This window comes from Ambystoma mexicanum, chromosome 7q (genome assembly GCF_040938575.1).
Source record: "Ambystoma mexicanum isolate Mex_15411 chromosome 7q, UKY_AmexF1_1, whole genome shotgun sequence".
Lineage (NCBI taxonomy): Eukaryota > Metazoa > Chordata > Amphibia > Caudata > Ambystomatidae > Ambystoma > Ambystoma mexicanum.
Genome location: NC_090941.1, coordinates 678,851,110 through 678,866,978, shown reverse-complemented (window position 1 = coordinate 678,866,978; position 15,869 = coordinate 678,851,110).

Below are 15,869 nucleotides of genomic sequence, written 5' to 3'. Positions count from 1 at the left end.
CCGACATTTTCAGAGAGAAAAATACCTGAAAGGGTTTAGCCTCTGCGTTATTTTTGTGTTAAATGGACACAACCCAGGCTACATATACCATGACCAGTTCCAGGGTGATTCAGGGATGAAGTCTAGAAAGAGTTCATGCGTCTTCATGAAGCTTGGGTTATTGACCCAGTTGAAAGTCCTGAATGGTTGACAGCCCTAATAATTGTCCTAATAATTGTCCATATGCCAAACAGAATATGTGTCTGTAGACCTCTGTTATCTAAATTCAGGTGTTTGGGTTGACCATCCCCTACATTTCCTAATTGTTGACTACATGATCCCATTCAAATCTTTTTGCGCCTTGAAACACGTGTGTATAGGCGCGTTATAAATGCCATATCATATCGATGGTAGATTGGTCTTGTGCGTGCTACCAGTTTGCCTTGCGTGATTCCTCAAAGCATCTCGCATCTTGTGTCACTCCTCTGGGGGCTTCCTGCTATTGTAGGATGCTGTACGAAGTAGATCCGTAGCTGTGGCTTTCCAGAGGATCATGCAAGAGCTTTTTGGGGGGATGCTGGGATATGCATATTACGTATTGCGCATGCAAAAATATTTTTTTACCTGAAAATATATATGCGGGGTAGATTCCCTGCAGCCCCCACATACCCCCCATATTTATTATTAACTTTACCCACCCTCCACATATATATGTGGCAAAATTGGGCTGTTGAGAGTTCCATGTTTATCAAGATGGCACCTGAGTATGTACGTACGTCAGTTGCAATCATGCAGAGTATGGAAATGGGTAGAAAAGGCTGGCTGAATCGAAGAGTTTGTTTTTACCAAAGGCGCTTGGCATGACGGAGCGAGCAATGAAGCAGACAGAGATCGTTGAAATGGCTTATGGGATGGAGAGAAAGGCTTAATAGGAAAAAGGTGGGCAAGAGTAAAATAAAGACCAGTGGTTAAAGAGGCAGGTCCCATATAGATCCCAAAAAGATGAGAATTCAGTGAGGGAGAAAGAAAGGAGATGAGAGAAAACAAATGTATAAGGATGAAAAGCTCACAGATTATGTCTAACGAATGTCCTTTGTAGAAACCGAGGTTCAGTGATATCTTCACCGAACACTATTGAGTAGATGGTAGAGATGCTTTCGCATAACATTGCAATGCAGTACTGTTGGGGAGGCAGGTCTCTAGTGAGGGCTGCACAGCCACCTAGCCTAATGACAGAACAACCAATCCAATGAGAAGGTACAGCAGTGGTCTTCAAACACTGGCCCCCTTAGGGGGCCCGTATAGTGCCTAGGGGGGCACGAGGCTCTTCGGAAAGGGAATACAGTGACTGCTCATAATAGAGAAAATAGCAGATATGGCATCTGGGGGTGGGGGGTGCTCAGCAGCAAACAAGTTTGAATTGCACTGCTCTACGGGTATCTAGTGAGGCACAACAGACAGGCGGGTAGGGATTTATTTATTTATTTATTTATTTATTCGCATTTGTTAAGCGCACAGAATCAGCCCTGAGGCATCGTGGCGCTGGTTACAGAATAGCGCTGGTTACAGGGAAAGCGCGTCTTAGTTACAGCATACAGAGGCATACATGCATACAGTTTGGGCAGTAGCAATAGTTAGCAGTGTGTGCCTGAATGGCAGTAGGTAGAGGAATTTTAGTTAAAGAGAGAGGTTTTGAGTTTTTTTCTAAACGCTGTGAGGGAGCCTTCTGCTCTTAGAGCGTGGGGGAGATTATTCCAAAGTTTTGGTGCTATGTAGGGGAAACCCAGCCCCCCGGCTGTAATCTTGTGGATGCGTGGTACAGTGAGTTGGTTAGTGTAGCAGAGTCTGGTAGGTCTGGATGAGGTCTGTCTGAGAATGGTGTCTGAGAGATATGATGGTGCAGTGTGGTGGATACATTTGTGGGTAGTAGTCAGTACCTTGAAGGTGATGCGTTCTTTGACAGGGAGCCAGTGAACTGATTGCCTTGCCAGTGAGATGTGGTCCCTTTTGGAGATGTTTAGTGCTGCTCTTAGAGCGTTATTTTGGGTGACCTGGAGTTTGTTTAGGTTTTTTTCAGAGGTGCCGGCTAGAAGTGCATTGCAATAGTCAAGTTTAGCGCCTATGGTAGCTCTTGCTATTGAAAGGCAGTTTTCTTTGGAAAGGAATGGTTTAATGGCGTTGATGAGTTTAGTGCTTAGTGCAGATGCGGAGACAATGGCACTAACTTGTTTGTCCATGGACAGGGTTGCATCAATGTAGACCCCTAGCGTTTTCACAGAGGATAGGACTGGGATAGTGCAGTTGTCGATGTTGAAATTGGCATAGCAGCTGTCTAGCCTGGCCAGTGTGGATTTTTGGCCGAGGGATGATCAGCGAGCTCACACAGTTAACCAAAGAATACACCCAACACTGTCATACTGAAAGAAACTAAGTACACAACACAAGATGGACCCAATGTATGTGTAAAAACAGTAAATGTCCATGACGACCTCTCTCAATCCACCTGCTAACATGTGAAGTCATTACCTGGTAGTACGCTCTAGTCCTTTAGGGCCTCGTTATAAGTTTGGTGGTATTTCTCCGGATTACCACCAAAATCTGTTACCGGTACTGCCACTTTGTTCCATGTCTTTTTATCATGGGATTGCAAGTGGCGGTAGGGTGGCATTAGCCCATAGATCTCCATGGCGCTTTTGGGGTCATTACTGTGAGAAGTAATGCTGACGCTTTTTGGAGGAAACATTGTGGATTTACCTCCAGCTGTTTGGTGGGACCGGGGTGCCACGGCAGAGCCCCACTTTTTGGAGACTGCCGGGGCTTGGGCCCGGGCTACTTAAAGTACTGGGCTTAGAACTAATTATGTGGGTGTACTGCAAGGACCTAACCTCATAATTATATTGGGAACTGATAGCAACTTATATTCACAACCAACCATAGAATGTCCAAAGCAGAAATAGCCTGGGCAACCGCAAACAGATGTTTCAAGAACAAAGCGTGAGAATATTGGAGGACCATGACAAGGGTCTGGAGGAAGCAATGCTAAAACGAAGCCTTCTGATACTATACAGCTGCTACAGTAGGCTGCTATGGAGACCCCATGTGCCGGGGCTAGAGAGAAGACAAGAGTGATATTGTAGCATGTCCAAAGCTGCACTTCTACCCATGGGAGGCCTACTTTGGGAGCAATAAAAGGATGCTTACATGGATAGCGCCCATCTGCAATCCCCAAGGCAACCGTGTAAGTGGCCTCCTATGTCAATGGAAGTGGCCAAGCACTGCATCCTGAGGAATGGCAAACTAAGGAGAGCCGCAGTTAGAGATTGGCCTGTTTTAATAATGCTATGGCGTCCTGTGAGCATAAGTGCACGTTGGATATGATATGATAGGTTATTTATAACGCGCTTAATACCCAGAGGTTTTTAAGCGCGGACCCAGGGATCGAAACTGTGTTGCTCCATGTCGTTTTGCTTCCAAGGCGAGCACGTTGCCCCTGAGCTATCCTCGCTAGACACAGGATGAAGTCAAATTGTGCAGCTCAATCTGGGATCTAAGGCTGCATTAGACCAGCAGGCCAGCCGCAGACATAAACAAGGCGGAGAAAGTCAAAATACCTGCTGCACAGTGTTCTATAACTCATGTGGGCACTACAAAACATTGAACGGGGAGATGAACATTTTACCGAAAATAATTCAGGGACATTGTTCCTTGTTGGATGGAGCAGGTACATTTTTGAGAATTCTTAAGAACATCTCAGTGAGCAAAGATAAGAGGACTGGTTGTACAATTAGGGTTTTCAATGGGCAGCCCAAACAATAAAAGGTGGTTCACAGTAATGTGTATTTCGCTCAGAGCAAATAATTTCCCTCCACAGGAATGGCAGGAGTACATACATCACTTCAATGTTTACCAACCCACTATGAAATTGATTTGCTTTATCAAGATGGCACCTGAGTATGTACGTACGTCAGTTATTGTTACTATGGGGGGGGGGGGTCTTCGCAGGCTTCCAGTTAGGGTGGGATAAGTAAATCTCCACTGACTGCCACTAAGAGGTCTGCCTTGCATTCCTGAAGGGGGCTGGGTGGGGGGGCGTAGAAATGAGGTTAGGTTGGGTTAATGGGAGGTGGTAGAATGAGGCTATGAGATAGACGGGCAGGCTAGAGGCTTGCCTCGGCGCCGCTATGTCCCACACATCAGTAATTATTACATATACTTGTTAGTTGTTGGGTTGTAAATTAGGTTGTGGTGTTTCTTGCGAACCTACATTTGTCACGCTACTCTGGGACAGCACTACACCACAGTATGCTTTCGACCTATTTGATTTGTTTCCCAGCGTGAGACCCGAGCCTACACAGGGCAAGGGACCATATGGTCTAGACTTCGTCCTCATGGGACCGGAAAATTGAAATTCGGGCCACAATAGTGGAGAAAAGGGTCCAAACACTGATAATTTAAAAGAATAGTTTCCTAGGGCCATGTGAGGAACGCCGCACTTTGCTTGCCTGCTAAAAAAAAGAAAGCCACACTTGGTCTTGGGAGCCTGGCTGTGTGCTTGTACATGTGCGTTTTTCTCCAGACGTTGGACAGCCATCGTTTCTTCTCACCACAGCAGATTTCCATGTGCATCTTGGGTTACGCTCTCTGCACCTGCATCAGGTTTTCGGAGGTCCTGTTTATTCACTTTCACCGCCGTGTCTCCCAAACATTCCTTGTCTCATTCATTTGCCCACCATGTGTCTTTCCTCCTCTTTGGTGGTGGATAGGAACTTTCAAGGTTCATGATCTAAATAGAGGTTTGGGGATGCTTGTGGTCTTGTGGAAAAGAGATGTGACCAAGGAGTTTTGGCTGGACTACCCCTTTTGGGGTGGGATCAAACCTGTGAATGACGGTTTGAAGGCTTGCTCAGAGCAGTGGGATCAAGGCTGATTTGCATATGGTCTTTCCCTTTTTTAATGGCTTGGCAGGTAAAGAACGATGGTTTGGAGGGTTGCCCAGAGAACTGCAAGAGGTTAGGATTAATTCCAAACCTTCCAGCCGTCACCTCTTTTCTTTTGCGTAAGTCGGCCCAAATGGAACGGGTATGCCCAGACGTGGGTCCTGTGCCTGCTGGGCCTAGAGACCCAAGCTACTCCTCACTGATGAGGCCCAACAAGGCCAAACCATGTTAGGGGATGCTTGTGGTCTTGTGCAGAAGGGATGTGACCAAGCAGTTCAGGCAGAACTGCCCCTTTTGAGGTTGGACCAAGCCTGTGAATGATGGTCTGGAGGGTTGCCCAGAGCAATGCCAGTGGTTAGGATTAATTCCAAACCTTCCAGCCATCACCTCTTTCTTGTTTTGCGTAAGTCACTCCGATTGTGACGTGTATGCCCAGACGTGGGTCCCGTGCCTTCTGGGCCTAGAGACCCAAACCACTCTTCACTGATGAGGCCCAACAAGGCCGAAACATATTTGGGGATGCTTGTGGTCTTGTGCAGAAGGGATGTGACCAAGCAGGTCAGGCTGAACTTCCCCTTTTGGGGTGGGACTCAGCCTAATTTGCATATTTCCCCTTTGGTATTGGCTTGGCAGGCAAGAACGATGCTCTGGAGGGTTGCCCAGAGCAATGCTAGAGGCTAGGATTAATTCCACACCTTCCAGCTGTTGTAGGCCCGGGGCGGGTAGCCAGAGTGCAAAAGTGAATTGAAAGAATAGTTTTTTGGCTGCACGTGTGATCATGGTCCTGCAGCCCTGGGCTGTATACCCTCACTGTGTTATCACAGTGCTTCAGGTCCCTGCTGGTCTGGGCCCCCCTGGACCACCCTGGTGCCCTGAGTACAGGCCAGGCACCCACCATCCAGGATGCTGCCGGCATTCAAGGTGCTCCGGCACCCAGGCTGTGTCCCCACAGCCTCTCAGGGTCCTAACCTGCAACAGCTGTAAGTCTGGGTGACCCCGGCACACCAACATGGTGCTGGGCCCCCCAGCACCTGTGAAGCCGGCCGTGTGACAGCCGCCAGCTACAAAATAATGGCGACGAAGAGGAGGGAGAGTCCCCGCGATGTACCCCATCTCCGCTGTCACTCATTTTTTTTTTAAACATTTTTTTTCATAAAGAGGAGTGAGAAAGGAGCAGGCAGAATCTACCGCCCTGGAAAGGTATGGATGGCATGCCCTGGCAGCGGATCCTCCCTGGTCGCGACCCTCTGAAAAGAGGGTGCTCATGCAGCCAGGCAGGAGGTCCGCCCGCAAGAAATTGTCATTAATCTGCATGTGCCCAATTATTATGAAGTGCATGCAAGATTGTTTGCAACATACCCCAAACCGTTAAATTGCTGGGTAGGATTATGTCAGTGCTCAGTCAACCCGTTTCGGTATAGCAGCATTGCCATATAATTTGTTAAAGTCTATGCTCCATGGAACTCTGAAAGGTTAGAACAGTTGCAGATTGTGTGTACAGCATTCTTGTTCTCTGAATATCCTTTGCACTAATACTATATACTAATAATGCCAGGCATAGCCCATTCCCATTATCCCTTGCAGGCTAAGTAAATGATATTGCAATGCTGCTCTCCAGTTATAGGGTAATGTTAGCAATGCTAAAGTAGGAGATGCTAAGCCTGACATTTGCCTACTCAAAAGCCTTAGAGGGCAAATTAATATTTGAGTTTTATAATGCATTCACTTTCAAGGTGGCCGCTACAAAGGTCATGTGTGACATATGTACAAAGAATAGGAAGCAAGGGATGAGGTTCCACATCCAAGTAGCCTTACTTACAGTCAGCATCCAATATTTAGTTGGGTTACATAGTCTGGGTTACACTTTTGCCAAGGCACCATGAGTAACAGAAATTCTTGTGCTTGAACATCATTCATATTATAACAAGCATAATATAAGTGGATGGAGGTACAAGTCTGGTACAATTTCGTAGATCCAAGCAAGTTCAATGTTGTCTGACAATATGTGAATGTGGCCTAGGGCGGAGATTCGAGTCATAAGGTATAAGTGTGGAAGAGTCCAGTATAGGAGTCAAGGGTGGGGAGGATAGATAATTTGGTTAACGTGTAGAGGCATATCTTATATTTTCTGTTCATGGAGCCATTTTTTCATATTAGTTTTTAACCTAGTGGGTGTATTCTATTTTTAGGGTTTTATGGTCAAACTTGCATAGTAGGGCAATGTAAATAGGCTAGACCAAAATATTAAGACTAGTTAGTATAATTTTGATTTGTTTTCGGAGAAAGAAAATATTGGGTACCTGCTATGGCTTGTGCCTTCGTAAATCTTTTGGAATAGGTGGGAATTAGCTGTGTGCGCTGCTAAAATTCTTCTGAGCGGCACCCAGAAGGAAGCTGGGCAAGCGCACATGTGCACAGCTTAGAGGGCACATTGGCCAGGACTATTGCCCCATCAACAGCAGTGGCTCCTGCCTGGGGGAGAAGAAGTGGCCCAGATGCCCAGGCACCTTTGTCCGGCCAACAAAAGTCTTGCAGCCCTGACACCCGCCACCAGAAAGAGGTGTAACAAGCAAGGAGAGTTGCAACTCTGCACGAGTGCTTGTGCGCCATCCTGTGCCACTGCAGTAAAGTGACACTCATGCCTGGGGGAGCGTGGCCAAGAAAATAGCGGGTGAGTAACATGCTATCACCCCATTGTCGGAATAGAAATAATATTATGCCTCCTATTGTAATAGTTTTATATGTATTGGCCTACGCCAAGTTGTCTAAACATCATGCGCGAACAAACTCCACGACAAGGTCTTGACCTTAGAGAAATCAATGTAAGCCGCCATCTTGGATTAAGCCGCCATTTTAGGTTCTCTTGTTATGTAGAAGTCACCCTGAACATCAAAATGGAGGCCAAATGACATTCTGAATAAGATTCTGGCCGTTGTGACCTCCGTACAACTGAATAATTAATATGCCTGCAGGCCACTTGTCGGGGTCGCCAACAGAGACCTTGTCCTACTGTTGACCTATACGTAAATGTACTACATATATCAGCGAAACTAATCGAAATGCATATATTAAAGGTTGACCTGGCGAGGAACCCTAACACCAGAATTATATTTCGCAGAATGGTTAACCCGCAAGAGGGTTGGCCAAGGGCTGGACAAATTGTATAAAAAGCCCGGGTATTCCAATGTGCGCTCTCTCACTAACACATCGAACCCTCGTTGAAGTTCGTTATGTTATACTGAGAGCCGAATAGCTATCCGTTTGTCGATTGACTTGGTAACTGTTGTGGCTTGAAATAAAGCATTTGTATGTTTCTTTGTAACCTGTGTTGATGTGTTTCTTTTTGGGCTTCCTAGCCTCATATTATTTTTCTGTTTTCACAGTTGGCGCACAAATAGGGACCCTCAAGATTGATGCCGGATCATTGAAGGTTGATGCAGGCTATCGAACCGGGATCGGACGGTGTGATACTGCGGGCCCGATCGAACGAGACGCGACACCTCGGCAGCGCTGCACGATCCGATCCTTGGACGATAGTCGTGTGGTCTGACATGGCATCTTGACAAGGGTCCATTTTTGAGGCGGGCAGATTTGTGGAAACCACCAAACACAAGGTAAAATTCGTTAGGTAAGTTCTTTGGTAAACCGTACGGTCCTCCTTAGGTTTGGTCAGGTGTAGTTGTGACCCGACTCTTAATTTAACCCTGACAATTTGAATTTGGCGTATTGTATCTGCAGACACAATTATTGACCAGGTAACACCAATTGTTTGTGAAATGCCTGGGAAATTGTCTATCTGCTTTAGGGCACTGTTCCGCAGTGATCGACAATCTTTGGAATTTAGCCGCCCGGCACCACAGGAGGGTTCGCCGGCGTGTACTATGTACTGTAAGCATGGCATTGGAAGTATAGTATTTAATGATATTTGGCATAGACAAACCAGACATGCCTCCGAATTTCAGTGGCCAATCAATGGTAGTTTCGAGATCCCCCGTATTGAATACCTAGAATCGGTCTTGTTAAAGAAGAAGGCCAGACCTGCAGCATTTGATGTTTTGCAGAATTGGAAAAAAGAAGCGTTGCTGCAGCTTAAAAGTAGGGATAAACATGCACGCCGTCATAAAACGAATGCTGAAAAGGCGTTGTTATATGATAAGGAAAAACATTCAGAGTCAGTCAAGAATATGGATAGGGCTTTCTCACTCGGTATCCAAAAAATCTATCCCTCTAAAGATTTTCATGTTTCCAAAGAATTTATTGATAAATTGTGAAACGAGCGAAGGCCTGGTGCCTCTGCGCTACCTCCGTATGATCCTCTCCCTGGTGCTCTGCCCATTCCTGCTGTTATTCCTGCTGTTATTCCTGTTCCCCCGTACAACCTATTCTTCCTATTCCACTAGTTGTTGTTCCTCCACCTACTCTACCACCCGTTCCCCTTGCGCCGATAGTCGCACCTCCATTGAATTTACCCGCACCTCCACTCCCGAGTGGTTCTGTACCGACTGAAGGTGATCAGGGTGCGGGGTCAAAGATTGTCACTCGTAATACTGTCTCTGCAGAAAAGAAACGGGAATTATTTGCATGGGCTAAGCATTGTATGGAGAGAGGTGATCAAGCTGATGTTTTTTCCACATTATCAAAAATGAGCAATTTTCCTGAGAAAAATGTTTTTATTGAAGGTTTGGGGACTTGTTTATGTGTAATGTGGGGTAGATTACTTAATACAGATCTCCCACAAGGGTTGAGGGATCTGAATACTTTAGCGCTTTCGAGGGACACTGAGGAGAAAGTACATGGTCATGTTGAGAGGTTATTTGAGTATAGGAGGGACTTAGAAAGATTACCCGATGAGGATGATGAAGACGACAGTATGTATGTACAGAAACGGTTCCTTCCGTGTCGTAAATCGGCATCTGAGGAAGTACGAATCTGTACCAAAGATGCGATTCGATGGATCTCGGATTCATCGATACCGCCAGATGAAGTGTGTGACACGTATAGTCAGTATACGGTAGAAAGGCAGAGGAAGGTGATTCAGGTAATGGTACAGTACCTACAGGATGAATGTGTAAGGAAGAAGGTTAGCTGTCCTACAGAGTTATTGGGTATTTGTAAGAGGGCTTTTTCGCCCGACACTTCTTCGACTGCCTTAGCGCTCGACCTGGCTCTGTTGCTTAGTAAGCGATCGGAATTACCTATATCTGTTGCCAATGAGAGAGGTCCCTCCGACATTTGTCCCAAAGGTTGAGATTCCCGCTAACGTTGGGACAGGTGCACCCGCTGTGGACATTCCTGCACATTATGTATCGCAATTTGTTCACGTCCCATTTTCGCGACAGGAGGTGAACACTATTAGACAATCAATTCCTGATATTAGGAAAAATCTGACAGGATTCTACGAAGAGATAGAGTCTGTTTTACAGTCCTCTGTGTTCACCCTAATTGATATTGACTTGCTATTCCCTGTACGCCTGCCCGTAGATTTATGGAAGCAGGTTCGAACAATAGACGATGTGCCTGGGTTGGGAGATACGTGGGCTAACATAACTAGGTTTGATGGGGAAAGACCAGCTGGTGAGAAACCACCTCAGGTAATACTCACTTTGCCTGATAGAATTGTTGCAAAATTGAAAACCATAATTCCTGAGAAAAGAATTATTTGGGACAAGCTTACGGCCTGTGTTCAAGGAAAATCTGAAGGTGCCACCGAATTCTTTAATCGATTCGAACAGGTATTCTCTGACTTCAGTGGACAGGACTTGGGCACAGAGTCTGGGAAAAGGTTGTTCGTGGACAAATTTGTGCGTGGATTGCTGCCTGACATCCAGTCACAGATTATGTCCTCTGAGAGCGCTTGGCAGGCGAAATCCCAATCTGAAGGTTTGCACATGGCTCAGTATTATGAGAATCGTGTTAATAATGAAAAAGAGAGAATAGAGAAGAGGAAAGGAGATTTGAAGATTAAAGTATTGTTACAGCAAATTGTTAGAAATCCCAGAGGAGGTAATTCACAGACTAGAGGCCAGTATGTTCCGAAAGGGAACGTCCCCTTGGGTCCTGTGAATATTAATCAATATGCCTATTGCCGCCAGGAAGGTCATTGGCGTGCACAGTGCCCTGTCCTTCGACAGAGGTCAAACAACACATTTGGGAGTATGGGTAGACGACCTAGAAGTCGCCTCGGAATGGGGGCCCTGATAGAGGTCAGTCCTCACAAGATCCCCAGCAACCTTTTTCACGGGATAATCGGACTTCGAGTGTGGACACAAGAAACATATTTGATCACCCCTCTGCTGCCTACCTTTCTGAAGAGCTTCCTTTCGACGACATCTTGTTTCGTTAGGATTGCCCGAAGCAGGGTTTGGAACCTTCACCTATTCCCGTTAGTCAAAAAGGTCCCTACGTTGAACTGTTAGTGGGGAATAGGAAACATCAGTTGTTGATAGACACTGGAGCACAGAAGTGCTCCATTGATCATTCTCAGGTTCCAAACATTCCACTGTCGGGGCAAACTAATGTTTCTGTAGGGTTTTCTGGCATACCAGTTGCTTGTCCGGTTTCTTCGCCGGTGCCTGTTTCTTTGGGTCCCTTTACGGACCACTGTCCATTCCTCTTGACTTCAAACTGTAGAGAGAATTTGCTGGGGTTAAATCTGTTGAAGAAATTAAATGCAGTAATTCATTGTTCCTCGGACGGAGTGCGACTGACGATTTCACCACAGCAACTTCCCAGTTCTCCGTTTTTGACTCGACCATTGCCTCCTGAGTTTAGCGTTGTCCCGGAATGTTTGTGGGCAATTGACGACAATGATGTCAGGGTATTACAAGTTGAACCCGTTAAAATAGTTTTGAAACATGGAGTTAAACTACCACGCATTCCGAAGTATAAAACATCAGTTGAGGGTGAGCGTGCTTTCAAGTGCATTGTTTCCGATTTTGTGCATCGAGGAGTGATCGAAGAGATTGTAGGAAGTTTATGTAACAGCCCGATTTTACCCGTGTACAAGAAAGGCGACAATACAATCCCATTTCGTTTCATAATTGATCTACGCGCTATTAATAAAGTTGTCGCTCCACAATTTCCAATTGTGCCTGATGTGACAACGATACTTACGATGATCCCTGCTACAGCTACTCACTTTAGTGTTGTGGATCTGAAGAATGCTTTCTTCAGTATTATTATACACAAGGATAGTAGATATTTGTTCGCGTTCACCTTGAGGGGACGTTCGTTCACATTTACTCGTGCACCTCAAGGTTATACTGAAAGTCCAAGCATTTATAGTAGGGCTTTGAAAGAGCAGCTTGATACCCTTGAATTGCCTTCTACTTGTACATTGCTTCAGTATGTCGATGACTTGCTTTAAGCTGCAGATTCTGAAAGTGCTTGTAAAGAAGGCACTGTATTGTTGCTTATTCATTTGGCTGAACATGGTCATAAAGCTTTGCTTAAGAAATGTCAATATTGTTGTCAGGAGGTCGCCTATTTAGGCTATCTCCTGTGAAAGGAGGGGAGAAGATTGACACCTGAAAGAATAAAACACATTTCTACCATGTCTGTTCCAAATACACAGAAGGAAGTCAGAGCCCTAATAGGTATGGTTTCTTACTGTAGGCTGTGGATCCCAAACTTCTCACTAGTGATAAAACCGATGTTGGCCTTGATGAAGAAGGGCATTTCTTCGCCGCTGCCATGGAAGTCGGAACATCAACGATCATTTGAGCTTCTCAAAACCACGTTATGCTCTGCATCGGTTCTGGGTACTCCAAATTACAATAATGTCTGTGTTGTTTGTGCATGAATGTGATGGATGTGCTTTGGCTGTGTTAACACAGGAACACGGAGGGAAGAATAGACCGTGCGGCTACTACTCTTCCGCCCTTGATCCTGTCGCATGCGCTTTACAAAGATGTTTGCGAGCTGTCGCTGCTGCCGCGTCTGTAAAACAGAGTGAGGGAATGGTCCTAGGCCATGATTTAACCCTGATGGTACCTCACTCTGTAGATGCCCTATTGAATAAAACCCAAACACAGCACCTCACCTCTGCACGGCTGACAAGGTATGAATTAACTTTGTTTGCCCCTCACATTCAAATTAAGAGGTGTTGTGTTCTTAATTCGGCTGAACTCCTACCTTTCCCGCAAAATACTGTTTGCGGTGACGAAGAATCACATGACTGCCTGTATACTACTGAACAGGAAACAAAGGGCAGGATAGACCTTATAGATACTCCTTTGGATAATGCGGAAGGGGAGCTGTTTTGTGATGGCTCCTGCTTCAAACTTCCGGATGGTACATCTACAGCTGCCTATGCAGTCACTACATTGAGTACGGTTGTTGAAACTAAGAGAATTCCGCATAACTCCGCGCAGGCCACAGAGATTATAGCGCTGACCCGAGCTTGTGAACTCTCCAAAGGGCGTACAGTAAATAAATATACTGATAGCCAGTATGCCTTTGGGGTGGCTCACAACTTTGGGAGGCTCTGGTCGGAAAGAGGGTTCCTAACCTCACATGGGACCAAGATTCAGCATAGCCCCTGATAGTGCAATTGCTCTCGGCACTTGCGCTCCCTAGTCAGTTAGCAATCATGAAATGTGCAGCGCATCGTAAGGTCATAGATGATGTGGGGAAAGGGAACACTTTTGCTGACCAGATAGCTAGGCAAGCGACCACAGACCTTAGCGCAGACATGTATGCTCTAAGAGAAACAAGAGATGCGTATGTAATGGATGAGGGTATTGGGTCTGTGCGAGATATCCAAGCTGATGCCACAATAGAAGAGTCTAAAAAGTGGGCCGAAGGGATGGGGAAACTAGATGAAGATGGGTGTTGGGTGGATACATCTGAAGGGAAATGGTTGCTCCCTGATTCATATGTGCTGGCGTTGGTTACGATGGCACACGGTCCTACGCATGTGTGTGCTCAGCAGATCACGAAAATGTTAGAACAAGTCTGGGTAAATGATCAAATTTTGAAGATCGCGCAGCGCTATGTCCAAAATTGCATGATTTGCTTACAGCACAATGTGGGGAAGGGGACAGTAACTCCAAGGGGCAGTTTTGGGCCTCCTTCTGTTCCCTTCGAGGTCATCCACTTTGATTTTATTGAGATGGTACGGTGTAACAATCTAAAATATGTCCTTGTGATCATTTGTGCTTTCAGTAAATAGGTTGAGGCTTTCCCCATTAAGGATGCTACTGCCATGACCACTGCGAAGACTATGGTAAAGGAATTCTTCCCACGATTTGGGCTGCCAAGAGTAATTTGGTCGGACAACGGTCTACATTTTGTTGCAGCAGTAATTTTGCAGATATGTACAGCATTACACATTGAAAAGCGATTTTCACTCGGCTAGACATCCTCAAAGTGCTGGGTTGGTAGAGAGACATAACGGTATCCTAAAAAATAAGCTTGCTAAAACATGCGCCGGCACCAGACTGAAATGGCCAGACGCCTTACCTATTGTATTGTTAGCCATGCGTGCCACACCTCAAACTAAGACTGGTCTCTCTCCATTTGAGGTAGTGATGGGGAGACCTGCTAATATTTGGGGTCTTCCGAAGCCTAAAGCATTGAGAGAGGTTGAACATGTATTGCTTGTAGACTATTGTAACCAGTTGACTAAAAATCTGTATCTCATTTATCATCAGGTTCGATCAGCTTTACCTGTACGGTTTACGGACCTAGGACACAATATTCAGCCTGGAAGTTGGGTCCAGGTGAAGGCCTACGAAAGGTCTTCCTGCCTTGCGCCTTGCTGGCGGGGACCCTACCAGGTGCTGTTGGTCACGCAGACAGCAGTGCGGGTGGCTGGAAAGAAGCATTGGATCCACGCGACGCATGTCAAGAAACTTCCTCACCCGAAGCCACACGTTACAGAAGAAGCAGAAGCCCTTGCTGATGCTACAATCTCAGATCCTGGGGTAGCAAATATCGCTGTGAGTGTGTCGGAGAATCCCTCTGAGCCCGTGGAGCTTGGGGAGCAGTCCATTTTGTCTCCACACTCTTTGGAAAGGTCACTTCCGGAAAACGTTGTTTCAAGTTCTGCGACTTCCGTCGCCTCTCATACGTTGCTTCCCTCAGGAAGTGACGTTACCTTATTTCCGGATCAAACAGTACCGGGAACCACCAGGTACGACCTTCGACGAAGAAAATAGAACTACGGCACGGGTTTTGCCTGTGCATCTGGAAAAAAAGAGTCATCGAGAGTTTTGTTCTTGCAAGGAACATTTTGGGAAAAAAAGGGGATTCTGCTGGCTAGAGTTGGGGAAGGACTAAGAAGTCGCGCGACCGTAGTGTCGCCAGCAACGAACATTGGGGTCGTCGATTGAGAAACTACGATGTCTGCCACCTCCACCGCTGCTGCTCGCATTGGACTTGTAAATAAGGGGGTGACCAACTCGGACAATGAACAATGTGCCTGGGCCCCAAAAACGTATTGCTGTGTTGTGATAATAGTAATTGGAATGTGCATAGTTACTGCCGTGGGACTCTGGTACTTTGAAGAAATGTATCCTCTAGAGCCTCTTCTGCCAATTGAAATTGTACCTACTGCTCTGACTCCCTCTGTACACCTTCATACTTTGTCACCTAGGGACTCCCAGCATAGACGAAAGTATCATAATAACACTTTAATGATAATAATGAATTCAACGCATGCCATTTTTAATAAGAGTAATTGCTGGATCTGCACCCATTTACCGCAACATGGGAACAAGGGGCTAGGATGGTATATTCAACCTTTACCTTTAACGACTGCTTGCTATGCCTCTATTAGAGCACTATTCTTTGGCCGTTGGAATGACAGCATCTCAGGGAACTTTGATGGAACTAATTTAAATGATTTTGAGAAACGTGAATTGACTCCCCTGGGATGCTCACTTTTTGCAAATAGAAGTAAGCCTAATGTTGCTTCTATTAGGCCATCTGATAAACTGTCTCTTCCCTTCC